The sequence below is a fragment of the Thermobia domestica genome, chromosome 10, assembly GCF_964235325.1.
Source record: "Thermobia domestica chromosome 10, izTheDome1.hap1.1, whole genome shotgun sequence".
Taxonomy (NCBI): Eukaryota; Metazoa; Arthropoda; class Insecta; order Zygentoma; family Lepismatidae; genus Thermobia; species Thermobia domestica.
This window is the reverse complement of record NC_137463.1, coordinates 175,227,233-175,244,612: the sequence shown is the minus strand read 5'-3', so window position 1 is coordinate 175,244,612 and position 17,380 is coordinate 175,227,233.

Sequence of the window (17,380 nt, the reverse complement as noted above, 5' to 3'; positions counted from 1 at the left end):
GTTAGCGTACGCGCCTTTGGCGTGGGAGACCCGAGTTCGATTCCCGGCGGGAGCTCATGTGGTTCGGATTCCACGTTAATCAGTAGGTCCACGTCTCATATAGCCTCGCTGCTGAAAGGGACGCTAAACTAAAATCAACTCAACTCAATTTATTCCGTTATGAGTATTTCAAGTTTGAAGTTACCGACGAAGTGCCTGTGGTGCATCATCATGTAAGTAGCCCACTATGAGAGGGATACACTTTACACAAAAGCTCTTTCAATTTTCAAATTTAAAAGTAGTAGAAGAAATAATAAAGAAAAAGGACTTGAACCATATAAATATTGTTACTTGACTATTTCAACAAAAACGAAGTTGCAACTGTGCTGACGACCTTTACGGGGATGGAGATTTCACAAGTTTGGTTGGACCTCGCATAGAATTTGTGTGAAAGACCATGAAATATACGAGCAGCCCTGTCTATGGCTGACCTAATTCATTAAGCGGATGTCTGCTTCTTTTTTACATTTTCGAAATAAACCAATATATGTATTCCTTATTATAAGTAGAAAAATACAGTCGGTAAAAGTTAATAATAAAAAGTCTTGAACAAGAATCTATAATCTTTAACAGAAAATGGATAAGGAAAGTAAGAAGAAACTCAATTATTTTAGCAATAATAACATCGTTAATAAGTAGGCAGTAGTTAGTATAATCATGACTTGTTTGCAAACACGTATCTTGAGATCTTTTTTGAGTACTCTATTTATAACGTTTAGAATATATAGTTTTTTTTTCTATATAATTTATTAAGAGTCAGGTTTGCGGGGTTCTAGATTGTAGGAACTTTGCCCATATTACAAGTAACTTTTGTCCTCTTGACCTGATTTACAGTCGTGAAATTTAAAACCGAAAGTTATAACAGAAGAAATTGTTTTACAACTATAAATTTTGGTATTTCTATTTTGTACGATCAAGTACTTAGTGAGAAATTCTAATTTGTAATTGTGAAAGTTGTGAATATTTGAAAGAATGTGAAGAAATATTTTTTCATAGCCTTGTAAATAATAAGTAAAGTTAATATTTTAAGTAAACACTTTTGTGAAATTCTTTTAAAAAATCCAAAGTGACGGCTTATATTTTGATATTCCTATTCAAATTACCCGTCCCGAAAACAGGTTCGTATTCATTTTAACCAATTTGAAAGTACTTATTACCAAGACTTTTTAATTAACTTGATTGTTATTACCTACGATTACAACTATCATGTTCGAAAAAGTGTATGTGTCACCTTACGAAAAGACAAGGAAACTCTGCTAGTTCACTACTGCCAGGACAATGAATGAAAGCTGTCACTGATTATTGGCAACAAAAGATACAGTTGTTAGTGCAGCATATTTTTTTTTTTTTTTTTTTTATAAACTAAACTTGTATTCGAGCATCTCATTTTATTTGGTTCGATGTGATTTATCGATTTATACATATATAATGTGTTTGACAATGTTATTTTTAAAGGAAGAAAATCAATCAACAGTGTGGACTATATCTCATTAACTGAGTAATGTAGTCTTAGAATTGGTGTAATAAAGATCTTAATGACAGCGACGACGACTTCTGTATAATTTTGGGGAGGTATTGAAATATGTGTATATCCTTGTCACAAATTCGAATAAAGATATCTACATCCAGGGAGGCCAATTCCAAGATCAGTGTGCATGGTTAATGACGATATAATTCAATTTCACTTTTATATCAGTAAGTAGCTGTAACAGAGCATCAATGTTCATATCTACGAATACGATATTTTACTACATGTTCTAGAAAAGTTTACATGGGTTTTTACACGCATGTATAACATGTTGTTTACCTCAATATTATCAATGGAATGATATATGTCTCGTCATTGGAAGACTGTTAGAACTACGCGTTTCATTCTTGGAAATATGTGTGTCAGTGTTAAGAGAAATCAAGTAACGAAACGTACAATCCGATTGTTAACAGTTAATATTTTTCACTTTAGAAATCTGTAATCAGGATCACAAAATTATTACAAAATCACTAAGCATACAAGTTACAAAACACCAGTTACTAATGTGTATTTACTAATAGATGCGAAGTGAACTCAATTATACTAATTTTCCTTTTATATGAACTAATCTTGGATCATATTCAATCCACTTTAAACGTATTAACTACATAAAGAGAAACTTACTCTGAAAATTATTTGTTGGCTATCGAATAATTACAACAAACATTAGTCTTTTCGGGTTCGATTCCCAGTAAGAGGGCATTAAAATTCAATCGCGTTACGTCACGTCTCATATAACCTATGTACAGCAATGGGATACTAAACTCCAACAACCAACATCAGTAAACATTCATTTTGAAACATAATTGCGAATTAATTAAAGTAAAACACATCAAAATTAAAATACCCTTTTCCGCTTTCTTTCATAAATAATTCTTCTTCTTTTTCGTAATATTGTAGGATGATGATTGAAGAATACATCTAAAATAAAATGATAGTTTGGTGACTTATCCGTTGGCAAATTTGTCCATTGGCAGATTTGGTAATTGGCGGATTTGGCAATTGGCGGATTTGGTAATTGGCGGATTTGTCAATTGGCAGATTTGTCCATTGGCAGATTTGTCCATTGGCAGATCTGTCCATTCTCACGATTGGCGCATTTGGTCATTTTCGCGATTGGCGCATTTGGTAATTGGCAGATTTGTCAATTGGCAGATTTGTCAATTGGCAGATTTGTCAATTGGCTGATTTGTCCATTTTCACAATTGGCGCATTTGGTCATTTTCGCGTTTGGCGCATTTGGTAATTGGCAGATTTGGTAATTGGCAGATTTGTCCATTTTCACAATTGGCGCATTTGGTCATTTTTGCGTTTGGCACATTTGGTAATTGGCAGATTTGGTAATTGGCAGATTTGTCAATTGGCAGATTTGTCCATTGGCGGATTTGTCCATTGGCAGATTTGTCCATTTTCACGATTGGCGCATTTGGTAATTGGCAGATTTGTCCTAGGCCCGTTTCGTCACCAGTGACGATTCGTGACAGGAAGGCATTACCGTCACGTTCAGTACGCCACAAAAGGTCTTCGCACGCATCAACACGTCGCTGAGGCGTCAGTTGTCGGGGCACCCATCTTGCATACACCTTATGAAACTGGGGAACATCATTCACAATATGATGTGCCGATCCATGACTCATGTGTACACATGCTGCAATTTCGTCTATTGTCACACGGCTGTTTTCCAAAACGATGGCTTCAACGGCTGCAATGGTCTCTGGAGTCACTATGCGCCGAGCCTGACGTAACACCATTTGCAAATTTCCGGCACCATTCATAGATTTGTGGCTGTGACAAACACGCATCTCCATACTGAACCTTCATTCGCCTAAAAATGTCAATCGGTTTCACACCTTCACTTCACAGAAACCGAATCACAGAACGCTGCTCCTCGCTGGTGCATGTGGCTAGTGGGCTGCCATTTTGGAACTGTTGTTGCGCCGGTGTTTGTGCATCTGCCGGCTGCTGCCACCTAGGAGACATCCGGCATACTATCGTAAACAGGCATGCCAACTTACAGCTCACTGGCGCCATATGCGGATTTTTATTTCTACTTTTATGGTTTTCAGTTGACTTACCCTCGTATTATAGACGTATTATTTTGGTCTCATACGGGGGGGCAGTGCCCCCCACCCAAAAAAAAGCACGTCTGGAAGAAACACTGTAAGGTTTTGCACTTTCGTCGTCGATATGTCAGTATAAAAGCTTATGTTTAGTTTTCGAAAAAAAAAAAATGATATTTTTCTTACAAATCTAAAAATCGATGCTGTAACGATAAGCACGCCATCCATTGAGACCAAATTGATCCTGAACTGTACACTTACCAAGTTTTTTCATTATGACAGCAAAACAACTGAACATAGAATGTAGTTAGTGAACTAGCCCAGAATTATTTAATTTTTGTTTTTTTTATGTAATACTACCCAAAGGTAAGCCATACATCAATCGATAGGTCACATCGAACTGAACAAAGTGGAATACTTAAGAATTAATTCTGATGCGTAGTTTTGGAGAAAATTAAGAAAACAAACTAATTTTTATGGCGCTTAAAAATATCGTTCTTTGCCAATCCAATACAGCTGATAGTTTTTATGCTGCTGGTATTTATTTATTTATTTACTATATCCATGAAATCAATTCTTATTTAACTTATCCTAACAGCAGGGGCGTTATTTGGGTCTCCAGGGGGTAAATTCCTCGCCTGAGTTTGACACACACACACACACACATGCTCTCTCTCTCTCTCTCTCTCTCTCTCTCTATATATATATATATATATATATATATATATATATATATATATATATTAATATATAGTGGCGGATCCAGGATTTGATCAAGGAAGGGGCTAAACCAGGGATGCAAATAAGCAACAAAATTTTAGTAGCCCAACAAAAAAGCTACTAGCCCACATCCCAGTCTTTACAGTTTGAAATAAATAATAGTGATAGCGGGTGGGCGAGTGGTTATTTGCATCTCTGGGCTAAACCATAGTTTGCAGCTTTATCCAATGTAAAGAAGGATTGAAGTTTATTTTATCTAGTGTATACCTGAGCTTCGAGGAGGGGCTATAGCCCCCCTTGGATCCGCCCATATATATATATATATATATATATATATATATATATATATATATATATATATATATATATATAATATGCCCATGAAAAAATCTACTGAAAATCTACTGACATCGAATTCCATCCCCCCTCCAAGCAAAATCTGAAATGACGCTGCTACCTAACAGTGATACACAATAGTAACGCCCCCTACTTGTACAGGGTTTTCATAAAGTATGGACGGATTTAATTCGGTTATAATTTACATAAAAATGCTCATATTGAAATCAAATAAAGTGCAAACGGTAGCGAAAGGATTAAATTTTTACCTGTAATCTGCACCAGCTCAGTTCATTCACCGCCACACCTCCAACTGGGCGCCATTCCCAATCCATCGGTTAGGGAATTTCTCGTCAAGGAACTGTCTCACCTTGATTGCATAGTGAGGGGGTGCCCCGTCCTATTGGAACACGATGTCGTTCTGGATTCCACGTGCCTCCAGTTCCGGAATGAGGTATTTCTGCAACATATCCAGGTACGAATCTCCATTTACGGTCTCCTCTTCAAAAAAGAACGGTCCAATCAGATGATCATAGGACACAGCGCACCAAACGTTCACTTTAGGGCTATCTCTCTCAGAGTTGCCGCTTATCTAACAGTGTTGCCAACTAAACATTTAATCCTTCCGCTACCGTTTGCACTTTATTTGATTTCATTATGAGCATTTTTATGACAATTATAAGCAAATTAAATCCGTCCAGACTTTATGAAAACCCTGTAAATAAGCAGCATTCTGGAAATATTATTGTAGTCGTCTCTTATTTTCAAGAAAACAATTCAAATAATGGAAAGGAAATAATTCCAATAATTTCGGCATTTTCCTGATGGAACAAAAAGAATCCTCAGTTCAGATTCCCGCAATCGATCTTGGGACCTCTCGGTACAGTAGCGAGCATGTTAACCTCTAGTCTAAGCTCGATCAATATGTCAGAATTAGGGAGAATTGTCTTTTGCTGTGTTGTTGGTTCCCTTGTTTAATTTAGAATAAAAATAGGAAGTTGCAAGAATATTGTGTGAAATACGAAGGAGGATCAGATGGAAACATTAAAAATGCAACCTTCCAGCAAAAATGCAAAACTGCAATCGTAAAGTTGGACTATTGTTTCAATACATGGCAAAAATGTGCCTTGAGTTGCACTTAATAACCGACAGGTGACAGAATGTTGATGGAAGAACGACAAACTCGGTAGCTTCAGAATCAAGATGGCGCCTCATTGTCCACATATACCGCGTTAGAACAGCGTTCGGTGATCCGGTTTTTGAGCAGTGAAGGTGTGAAACCAATTGAAATGAATTAGTCCCAGAAGCGACAATCCTATAAGCGACAGGAACTGTTATCTGTCCTATGAGCGACCGATTCATTTACATTGAGATGATGGAAGCTGATATGATTCCATCTCGTAAAATATGTTTGCCTCTGACGTTATTAGCGCCCGAACAACCTTGGTGTGAAAGATGTACATGCCAGTGATACTGTACGTCAAATATATTTTTCCTCTACTGTGAGTGCAAATAAATCTCATTTTAATTTTGAGTTAGATTTGACACAAAACATATCAAATAACTTAACGAGACAACAGGGATATTTCCATGAAAAGTATATTCCTATGTAATTATTGAAAATCCAGTTGTAATATCCCCTTTCTTCGAAAGCTCTGTTGTCTGTACTTAATTAGATTCAAATCTAATTACTCACTAAGCACAGTAATATATATTAGTTTGAAAAACTTAAACGTGTAACAGTTTCGCCAACTATCTACTTTTTAGACTTCCTAAGACACTGTGAATAAAAAAAAAAAAAAAAATGTCAGTGGTAAAAGACAGCTTTTGAGATCCTTTACATCTGATTGACTATTCTCAACCAATCCCACCAATTACAATGCAGTTCACTCTAAACAACCCAAAAGTTAAACAAACTCTTTAAACTACGTTCCCCCCTATTGTAAGCTACTAAAACGTAAACTAATTTCTTAATTTACCTTCCTCCCTTGTTTTGACTTAAAAGCTTGTCGTATAGCAATCTGAAATAATCCCTTATAACTAGACAAAATGTTAAGTCCCACGAGAGATTTGTAACTTGTGTAATAATTTCTTCGAATATATCGTGTTTTTAGATTTCTTTGATATTCTCCCTCTTTCCATGGACGCCCGATGGGAAAGCAGGGATCGCCCCTCCCACTGGCTCACGAAAATGTATACGTAATATAGCAAACCACGTATATTAGGGTCTAAATACCAGATATACCAGACGTGATACAGCAACCAGGAAGATGCCCCTCCCTAGAAAATTTTATTCGGACGCCCCTACCTCTTTCTGATTTCTTTCTTATATCATAAACATATTCAATCTAAACTTATGTTCCAGAGAAATTTTTAAATATATTAGAATCATAGACAAAGGCGAAGCTACTCTAAATAATTAGTTAGTTTTCCCCTTGTTATAGTCAGTGTATTCATAGAAATTAATTCAAAAATATAATATTAGGAAAACGTATAAAAGATTGTTAATGTAATGAGAGCATTCTCACGTATTAAATTCAGGTAGAGCGAAATTTTTCATAGTACATTTTGTTAGGTTCTAAATCACATTAATATGAAAGAAATTAAAGAAGAAAGAACCTTATCTTCTTCCATTATCTTAGTATGAACGAATCGGTGACTCATAGGGCAGTTAACAGATCGAATCGGTCGTTCATAAGACAGTTAACAGTACCTGTCGCTAATAGGACTGTCACAAGTGGGACGACATCATTGAAATTCGTCACAGGATGGCAGCAAAGTATGGTGATTTGTGTTTGTCCCTGCAGCAACTATGCGAGTGATGTAGGAAGTTTAAAAGTGACATAACATTTGTGGAGGATGCTCCTCGACCGGGACAGGCTCACCGCGTAGTGACCGACGAAAACATTGCATTAGCGGAACAGCTTGTAAAGGAAGACAGTCGTATTACACTGAAAGAAATCGCCACAATAATGGCTTTGGTACAGCTCAACACATTGTGCATAATGTTTTGCAATTCAATAAGGTGTCTGCAAGATGGGTCCTAATTTAGTTGACTGCTGAATTGAAAGATTGTCGCATTGACGCCTGTGAAAAGCTTTTGCGTCGTTTCAAAGCCGAGGATGATACGTTTCTGGACAGGATTGATACAGGCGATGAGACCTGGGTTCACTATCATAACCAGAAACTAAAAGCGCGAGCAAGGAATGGCAGCATAGCACTTCACCAAAACCCAAAAAACTCCACACTCAACCATTACCAGGAAAGGTCTGCTCGTTCTCTTCTGGGATGAAAAAGGAGTAACTTTGGAACAGTACATGGAAAAAGAAGTGACAATAACTAGTGCCTGGTATTCAAATTTGCTGAAAAATTAAATTCGCCCTGCAATCAGGCGTAAACAACGAGGACTTCTGTCCTCAGATGTCCTCCTCCTGCATGACAACGCCTGACCGCATACTGCTTATTTGACCGTTGAGACTATCGATGACATCAAATTTATGTCTCATTCATCCACCCTATTCACCAGACTTTGCCCCAGTTACTTACCTGTGTTTGGACCACTCAAAGAAAGATGGGAGGCAAACATTTCAATAGCAATGAAGAGGTGAAAATTACGGTGAACGAGTGGCTACAATCTAAACCAAAAGAATTCTTCCAACGTGGTGTCCGTGCACTTCCGAAGCGATGGAATACTTGCATTTAACGTCATGGGGACTGCATTGAAAACTAAGATATAAGATTTCCTTTTCATTGTTACATTCTAAAATGTATTGCTCTTTTAAGGTTTTCATTTGATCCTCCCTCGCATTAAATACGAAATTTGTTGCTGGTAAATCTTGGACATCAACTAGTTGATACTGTAACTTCTTTCTAAGTTTTTAATAAATAAAAGTTGCGTTGAAATCATATTTGCACCCTTCCTCTTTCAGCTAGTTAGTATTCTAAGTACTGTTTTTTTTTTTTTTTTTCCTGTTAATTGCTTCTGTTTTAGTTTTCGTTTCTTTCGAATCTATTATTTTTGTGACCAATACAGTTCTTAATAACTTTGTAACTATGTTTCCGTACTTTATCCGTCTCTTCTTTTTTACACGTTATACAAGTTACTACTTTCATATTTAATTTCTTTTAAATTTCACATCTCATCCTACATTTAATTGATTTGTCGTTCACCCTTATTAGTCTCGTATCAGTTGCAAATTTTTAATCCATTCAAGTTTTCTGGCCTTTCAATTATGATTTATGGTCTTTCATTACATTCTCATCAGTGGCGTAGCAGCTGCCCCCGCAACCCCCGCAGTGCGGGGGGGCCCCGATGTATAGGGGCCCCGAAGTCTTGCGATGAATAAAGTTTTAAAGAAGTAGAACTTCCACCTTACTTGTGTCGGCTTTACAAGTGGGGCCCCTTCTCTATACTTTGCGGGGGGGGGGCGCAAAAGTGTGCTACGCCACTGATTCTCATTATAATTATTTCTTTTTGAAGATTACGGAAGCTAATTAAAGAGACCAAACCGTGGTTAACTTTTCTTATACTTACAATTTTGTCACGTAATTTCTGCTCATTTGTTGCAATAACCTTTTTATTATTGAGAAACACATAAATAGTAAAATAATTGTTTATTTACTTCTTTTTTTTATTATTTTGAACTAGCAGAATACCCGTTTTTCGCACGGGGAGAATACGCTTCATTTTGAACATAAAGGGCTAAATTTGAATTTAAACTGCATCGGAAGTGTCACTGTTCCCTTCAGAGACAGAAGACTATGGATTCGACACTAATATCAGTCATTTTCGATATTTTTTTAAAAATATCTAACCTCCCCTAAGTTGCAACATCCAAGTGAAATGATAAAAACATCCATTCCCGAACCTCAACTTCGTTGACAGTTTGATCGAGATCGGTCGGGTGGTTCAAGAGTTATTAAGTTACACATCTTCTCCTTTCCCCTCCCCTACGTTGCACCGTCGAAGTGAAATGATAAAAACCATTGCAGGCCCGAACCTCATCTATGTAGCAACTTTGATCGAGATCGATCTCGTGGTTCAAGAGTATTAAGTTACAAACATAGTGACTTTCAACAGGTTTGATTTTGCAGAATCAGAATTGGAAACATTTATTTTTATCCTATCAATATTTAATTAAAACTGCTAGCCATAAAAAATAAACTATACTGCTTACATTACTAGTAGAAATTCTGTTGAATCTAGCAGACCAAATTCTAATACCGATAATTTAATAATGTAAATAATTCATTAAAATATCTGTAAGGTAATTGGAGTTAATTTAATAGTAGTAAGCTCAGCTGAGTCGAGTTCGTTAAAAAATCATGTAGCGAAGTTGGTATAGGCTGAGAGTAATGGAATTTTTTGTAATTTAAATCAGATGACGTTATTCTTTTCCAGATATCTTTACTCTGTTCAATGTATTTTTAAAGTTCCATTTTTGGTATTGTCAGTTTATATGTGCCTATAAAACCTTTCATAATATTATGTTCTAACTATAATAGGTTATATACTATATACAAGAGAGAGAAGATGAGAATGAGAATCAGATCAGTGGAAATGCAATAAATAGGAAGCAGTTAAAAGTTTTTTTCTCTGTTTGTAGAAGTAGATAAGAAATAAGGAATAGTAAACGAAAACACAGGGGACAAAGAGAAACGCAGAAGATATTATAGAAAACAAAAATAAAAAACAAAAGAAGGACGATAATCTCTGAGATAGAGGAAGTAGAAGAGTCGTAAAAGAGGCAGGAAAAGCTGATAATCTTCAAGTAAATACAGAAACAGCTCTTGAAATTTTAAAGAAAACGGAGAAAAAGGATGGACAAAAAGTAATTTTAAAAATAGACGCTCGTTGAGATTGGTTTCTCCGCTTCTTTGGCTTTTTACGACTTTTGGTCCCTTTTTATTTATATATTATTTCCCAAGATTCGTTTTAGTTTTTATTTCTGATCGCCATGGTTTTCTTTTTTATATTTCGTCCTCTAACGCACAGAGACGATACTTAATTCTGTTCTGGTGAGTTTCGTGATATACATTTTAAAAGACTTCTTCTAAACATTACATTAGTTTGATACTGTTTTTTAAAATTTCATTTCTTACCTTGTAATTTTCAGCAACATGTAGAATTCAAACCGTTATCAAAGTCAGAAGTCGAAGATACATTAAATTTATTATGGCAATATCCATAAGAAAATTATATATCATTTATTTTAATAAAAGTTTTATTGAGACAAGTAATACTTACTACTGGCACAAACTGTCTGACACTACTTGACACTACCACTGTAAGCAGCTGCTGTGGCTCAGTGGTTGAGCGCTCACCTCTGCGTCTCTGGTTCACCAAGTGAGCTTTGTGCAGGACAAACATAGTTTTCGTGGGTTTTCTCGGGGTTCTCCTGTTTCCTCTCATTTTCGTTATTCCAACATTATCATCCATTTCATCAGCATAGTCTCTCTCAGCCTTGGTGCATAAATCTAGGACGTTAACTAAAAAAATACCCATAAAATAATTACGTATTATTGTAATAGAAATATTATTGACTAATTTTTATTACTGATGGTAATATTACGTAATATGCATAATTGACGCAGATAGAACATTTCTAGTTCATTAATGTTTTTGCTGATCCTTCGATATTCTGTTTCAATTTGCCGAAAGCTTTCAATTCTCACGAGTGTCTTCTATAGTCGGAAACTTGGTGCTTATTTTAATACCAGTTTTCTTGAGTCAACTAATTTTTATTATTTATAGTATTTGAGTGGTGCTTCACATCAGAATTTAAAGAATGCCTTCAAAGTTAAAAGTTCCTAGAGGTCCCAAAGCGGGGGGATGGGGGGGAGGAGATCAAAACCGATACAACCTAGCATCCTGTGGGAATATCGGAGGTAAGACATTTGGATTAAAAAGTAGCGAACCGTGATGTAGAAAAGTGAAGTTAATGTGCTTACCACACTTCAGCAATCTAAAATTCTTTAGTCCAGTAGCGGCTCATGGGGGAAGCAAGACTGATAAAAATGCATACTTTATTGCTACAAGCCAAGTGAAGAAGCTTACCCAATGGCCTAATTCTTCTGTGCAGCTTTCTGGAGGGTTTTTTTTTTTTTTTTTTTTTTTTTAGTTTTAGTTTGTAGTGTGTAATTTTTGTCGATGTTACTTCCCTCAAAAGCCGCCACTGCTTTCGCATAGCAGTTCATATGGCGTAACGCTAGGAAGTTCAGTTTAGAGTACTCAGAACATAAATTCGTATCGTACAGTAATTTTTCTGTGTGTTTCTTTGATGTATTTTTTTTTTTTTTTTAAATATTAAATACCATCTTCAGCTTTCCGTAAACATTCGCGTGCCACAATTCAACCTCATATACGCAGCTGGGACTTGTATGTTTCTAAAAAGACCTCTCTTCCCTTTATATTGTGGAAACCCAGATGCAGAAAATGACCTCGCTTATTAAAGATCTTATATTCTGTGCCATTACCGCCCTCTCTTCACCAACAACGAAATTATGAACGAGAGTTTGGGGGAAACGTTTTCGTCTGTGTATGACAGGAATAATTCACACTATCACTTGCCGGTCACACAGGAAGTACTTCTCCTCACTTCTTTTGTCTTTATTACGTCATTCAGAGAAACAATAGACAAACGAGATGCGAACACAGAAGCACACACAAAAGAATAGGAATAAATATTAATAAACCATTTTTTCTCTTTCTGCTATATCTTCCTGTTCACCTTTATGGCTAAATTTTTAATTAAATCTTCAAATAAAGCTATTGTTTTACCCCCTTCTAATTTCGTTGTATTTCTGTTTCTTTTATGCATCATCACTGCTCTATTATTTTCTGCTTGTAGTTCTTCCCTATCCTCCACTTACTTATTTAGGCATATTATTATTTTTTTCATTCATGTAAATAATAAAAATTCACATGAATTAGCTCTGTCTTCATTTCGCGGAACAATTCTAGCGTTTTTTAAAAAATGAGAGACTTTGTCTCAAGAACTAGGGTGAACAAGTAAAAGGTGTCTTCCCACTTGCGACAGTCCTATTAGCGACAGAAACTTTTAACTGTCCTATGAGCGACCGATTCGATCTGTTAACTGGTCTATGAGTCACCGATTCGTTCACACTAAGATAATGGAAGAAGATAAGGTTCTCTCTTCTTTAACTTGTTTCATGCTAATGTGATTTAGAACCTAACAAAATGTACTATGAAAAATTTCACTCTACCTGAATTTGATATGTGAGAATGCTCTCATTACATTAACAATCTTTTATACGTTTTCCTAATATTATATCTTTGAATTAATTTCTATGAATACATTGACTCTATCAAGGGGAAAACTAACTAAATACTTAGAGTAGCTCCGCCTTTGTCTATGATTCTAATATAATTAAAAATTTCATGTTAAAATTATACGGAGCATAAGTTTAGATTGAATATGTGTATGGCATAAGAAAGAAATCAGAAAGAGGTAGGGGCGCCCGAAGAAAATTTTCTAGGGAGGTGCATCTTCATGGTTGCTGTATCACGTCTGGTATATCTGGTATTTATATACGTGATTTGCTATATTACGTATACATTTTCGTGAGCCAGGGGAGGGGCGATCCCTGCCTTCCCATCGGGCGTCCATGGAAAGAGGGTGTTCACCACTTGAGAATATCAAAGAGATCTAAAAACACGATATATTCGAAGAAATTATTACACAAGTTACAAATCTCTCGCAGGACTTAACAGTTCGTCTAGTTATAAGGTACTATTTCAGATTGCTACACGACAAGCTTTTATGTATAAGTCAAAACAAGGGAGGGAGGCAAATTAAGCAATTAGTTTACGTTTTAGTAGCTTACAATAGGGAAGAAGGTAGTTTAAAGAGTTTGTTTTCCTTTTGGATTGTTTCGAGTGAACTGCATTGTAATTGGTGGGATTGGTTGAGAATAGCCAATCAGATGTAAGGGATCTCCAAAGCCGTCTCTTGTCATTGATATTTTTTTATTTTATTTTATTCACGGCGAAACTGTTACACGTTTAAGTTTTTCAAAATAAAATATATTACTGGGCTTAGTGAGTAATTAGATTTTAATCAAATGAAGTACAGAAAACAGAGCTTTTGAAGAAAGGAGATATTACAACTGGATTTTCAATAATTACATAGGAATATACTTTTCATGGAAATATTGTTGTCTCGTTAAGTTATTTGATACGTTTTATGTCAAATCTAACTCAAAATTAAAATAAATTTTATTTGCACTCATAGTAGGGTAAAAGTGTATTTGACGAACAGTATCACTGGCATGTACATCTTTCATACCAAGGTTGTTCGGGCGCTAATAACGCCAGAGACAAACATACTTTACGAGATGGAATCATATCATCTTCCATTATCTCAATGTAAATGAATCGGTCGCTCATAGGACAGATAACAGTTCCTGTCGCTAATAGGATTGTCGCTTCTGGGACTAATTCCAAGTAAAATAGTATGTCATAAAATTAATTTCACAGGAGAGGCGAAAAAGTGTTTTCAAGACAATATTTTGTTGAATTGCATCGATTGTTTATTGACGGAAAAATTGTTCACTTGCTGCGTTCCAGTTGTCCACATCTCAAAACTTTCCTCGTGTTTCTCGTACTAAAGTAAGTAAGAAAAATATGATAACTCAATTTCGGCCAAAAAGTGACTTGGCATAGTTTACCTCTCAGCCCCAGAATGTAGATAATATTTGTATTATCCATGTTCGTTATTTTGTGGAGGGCATTGCAATATTACATATTGGATTTACCTTTATCAAATATAGTGTTCGTCAAAAAATGTATTATACACAATGTAGTAGGTGGTTTCTGTGTTTTATTTTCGAAATTGAATTAAATTATCACTACAATATATAATATAGTATTCTCTCAACAGATGTCGGTACTCTTATGATTATAGTGAAACAAAATGGCTGGTGTACGCTTGATATTTGAGGAACGTAAGTATATTTTAAAGTGGTATTTCAAGTTTGAAAGTGTACGGAAGTTCAACGTAAGTGGATGCATGAGTTTGAAATAGAACTTCCTACATGTTTGACAACTACCCGACTTTTGCAACAAGTTTAAGATTCATGGTGCCCAGTAGCGTTATTTCAGATTTTAGGGCCACGGTGGCTTAGTGGTAGAGTGTTCACCTTTGGTGCGTGGGGTCCTTGCTTTGATCCCAGCTCGCGCCAAGTGAACTTTGTGGTGGAGAAACACCATGTGTGTGGGTATTGTCGAAGTTCTTTCGTTTCCTCCCACTCTCTTCATTCCACCATTTCTCACTGTCTCCTTTAGCTTCGCCAGCATAATCGTGGGACGTAAGCTTAAAGATTTTATTTCATTTAAGATTTTACCGGAGATGGTGGACAGGGGGCAAGATCTTTACTGATGTGGGAATTTCACATTTTTTGTCACTGTATTAGTATACAATATATTAAAAAGTATGGACTTCTCAAACTCAGAGTGAGCCTAGTATGAGCGTCAATTGAACGTAGTTTTCTCTGATTGGTTGATGGACGTCACGTGACCCGGTCACGTGGTATGACGTCGTAGGAGTCAATGAAGTTGATTTTGGCAGGGACACCTTGGCCCACACCTAAATTTTTGGAGGGGTGCATAGGACCTCCCCCTCAAATTTTCGAAATTGCCAAATTAAAAATTTGGTTCGTAGTATATAGGACCGGATTATGTACTGTATGTTTGGGCAGTCCATCTCGTTCCCTTTCATGGGTAAAAATTGCCAAAAAATTTAAATTTCGGAGGTTTTTGAGCTATTTTATCCACTTTGATGAGGACTTATTACCTATTTGGTTATCTGGTTGAGTGAATCATTCCCTTTAATAAGATAGGGGCACATTGACGCATCCCTCTTAAATTTTGGGGGAGATACCTACGACCAACTCTTAAATTTGAGAATTGTCGAAAAACAATAATTGGTAAATGTTCTCTATGACTCTAATATGTACTCTGCAATTTTGGGCGGTCCATCTTGTTCCCTTTCATGTGTGTTGAAAATTACCAAAAGTTCAAAATTTGAGGCTTTTGATCTATGTTATTCTCTTTGGTGAATGGTTATTATCTTAATCCTTGCTTCAAACTCCAAATTTTGGACTTGAAACCTGATAGGTAATTGTAACTTATTGATATACATAATAATTCCAGACTTTGAACTCTAGGATTGTAATTATGATTCGTAATCTAAAGTCAGTGGTGTGAATATTTAAAGCATAATACCTGATATATGTAATTATTAAACTTAATTGATACACAACAATGACAATTTCAAACTTTGAACTTTAGTCATAACTTCAGACTACGACTGATTTTATTGAAAAGACTGATGCGGTACTAGGATATATTGAAAATTAAAATCAGTTATATTTAATTTCACTTTGGGAAATGTGAATTTCAGACTAACACATGTAATAAAAGATAATCATGTCTGTAGATTCTCAGTTTAAGTACCTACAGTCAATTTGCACGAGTCAGCAACTAGATAGTACGTTATTCCTACGGAGTACATCATGCATTGTACACAAATGTAGATAAGTACATGAGCGGGGTGTAAAGATAGGTACCAGTGCCATGTACTAAAGACAGAGGGGGACCCGTCTGGTATTCAATTAATCCCGACAGACGGAGCGATAAAACAAACAATTTCGTTCTTTCTGGCAAGAACCACGAGTCAGTAAATATGATGAAGGGTAGAAATGTTCTCGGAGGGAGCCCAGTCGACAGGGTAGAGAAACGAGGCCCTTAGGGTAGTCTTGATAAGGGGTTGCTCTGTGGTGTTGGAAGAGGGGTTGATTTGGACCAGAGTTGGAAGAATCGTGAGATGCACTTGGAAATTATTTCCGGAACAGTACCTATTGCTAGAGACTTTATCATTCAATTCTTTTTTTCTTTTCTTTTCTTTTTATTTCTATTCCCACGTTTAGTTCCCCTTTCTCTATCGACCGTAATATGAGACCAAGAAAGACTTTTTGTCTTTGTAAACTTAGTCTGGAAGATCTAAGCAAGGAGGAACTTCTGACTGAGGTTTACATATCCATCTGTTGACAAGATGCTGAAATATTTATTTTTTAAAAATATCAACAGGTATCTTGTTTTAAACCTCACTAAAAAAATAGACTTAACGGTGTTGAGTACCTACGCCATATTTACTCTTGAGCCCATTGATTTATAGAGAGCTGGTTTTTCTTTGAAATGAATTGGAGATTAAATCATGTTATTTTGCTGATATTTTCTTCGATGTTCTGTGGTTTTTGAAAATGAATTTTTATCATTCATAAATATCATATTTCTGGAAGCTTTCGAAATGTGTGTATGGAGAAGAATATAGAGAATTAGCTGGGTCGAGCAGGCAACAAATGAGAGGGTGTTAGAAGTGGTGTAGGAGAAAAGAACAATTTTAGATATTATTAAGAAGAGGAAGAGAAGAAACTGGTTGGCACATTGGCTAAGAAGGAACTGTATTATGAGGGATGTGGTAGAGGGTATGGTGACAGGAAAGATAGGGAGAGGGCGAAGGAGACTACAATTAATGGACGATATCAAAATAGAGAAATCGTACCTGAAGACGAAGAGGTTAGGGGAGGTCCATAAAGCATGGAAGGTTCTCAGTTGCACCAAATGGCTTGCCAATAATGCCAGAATAGTTATGATGATGGTATTTATAACAAAATT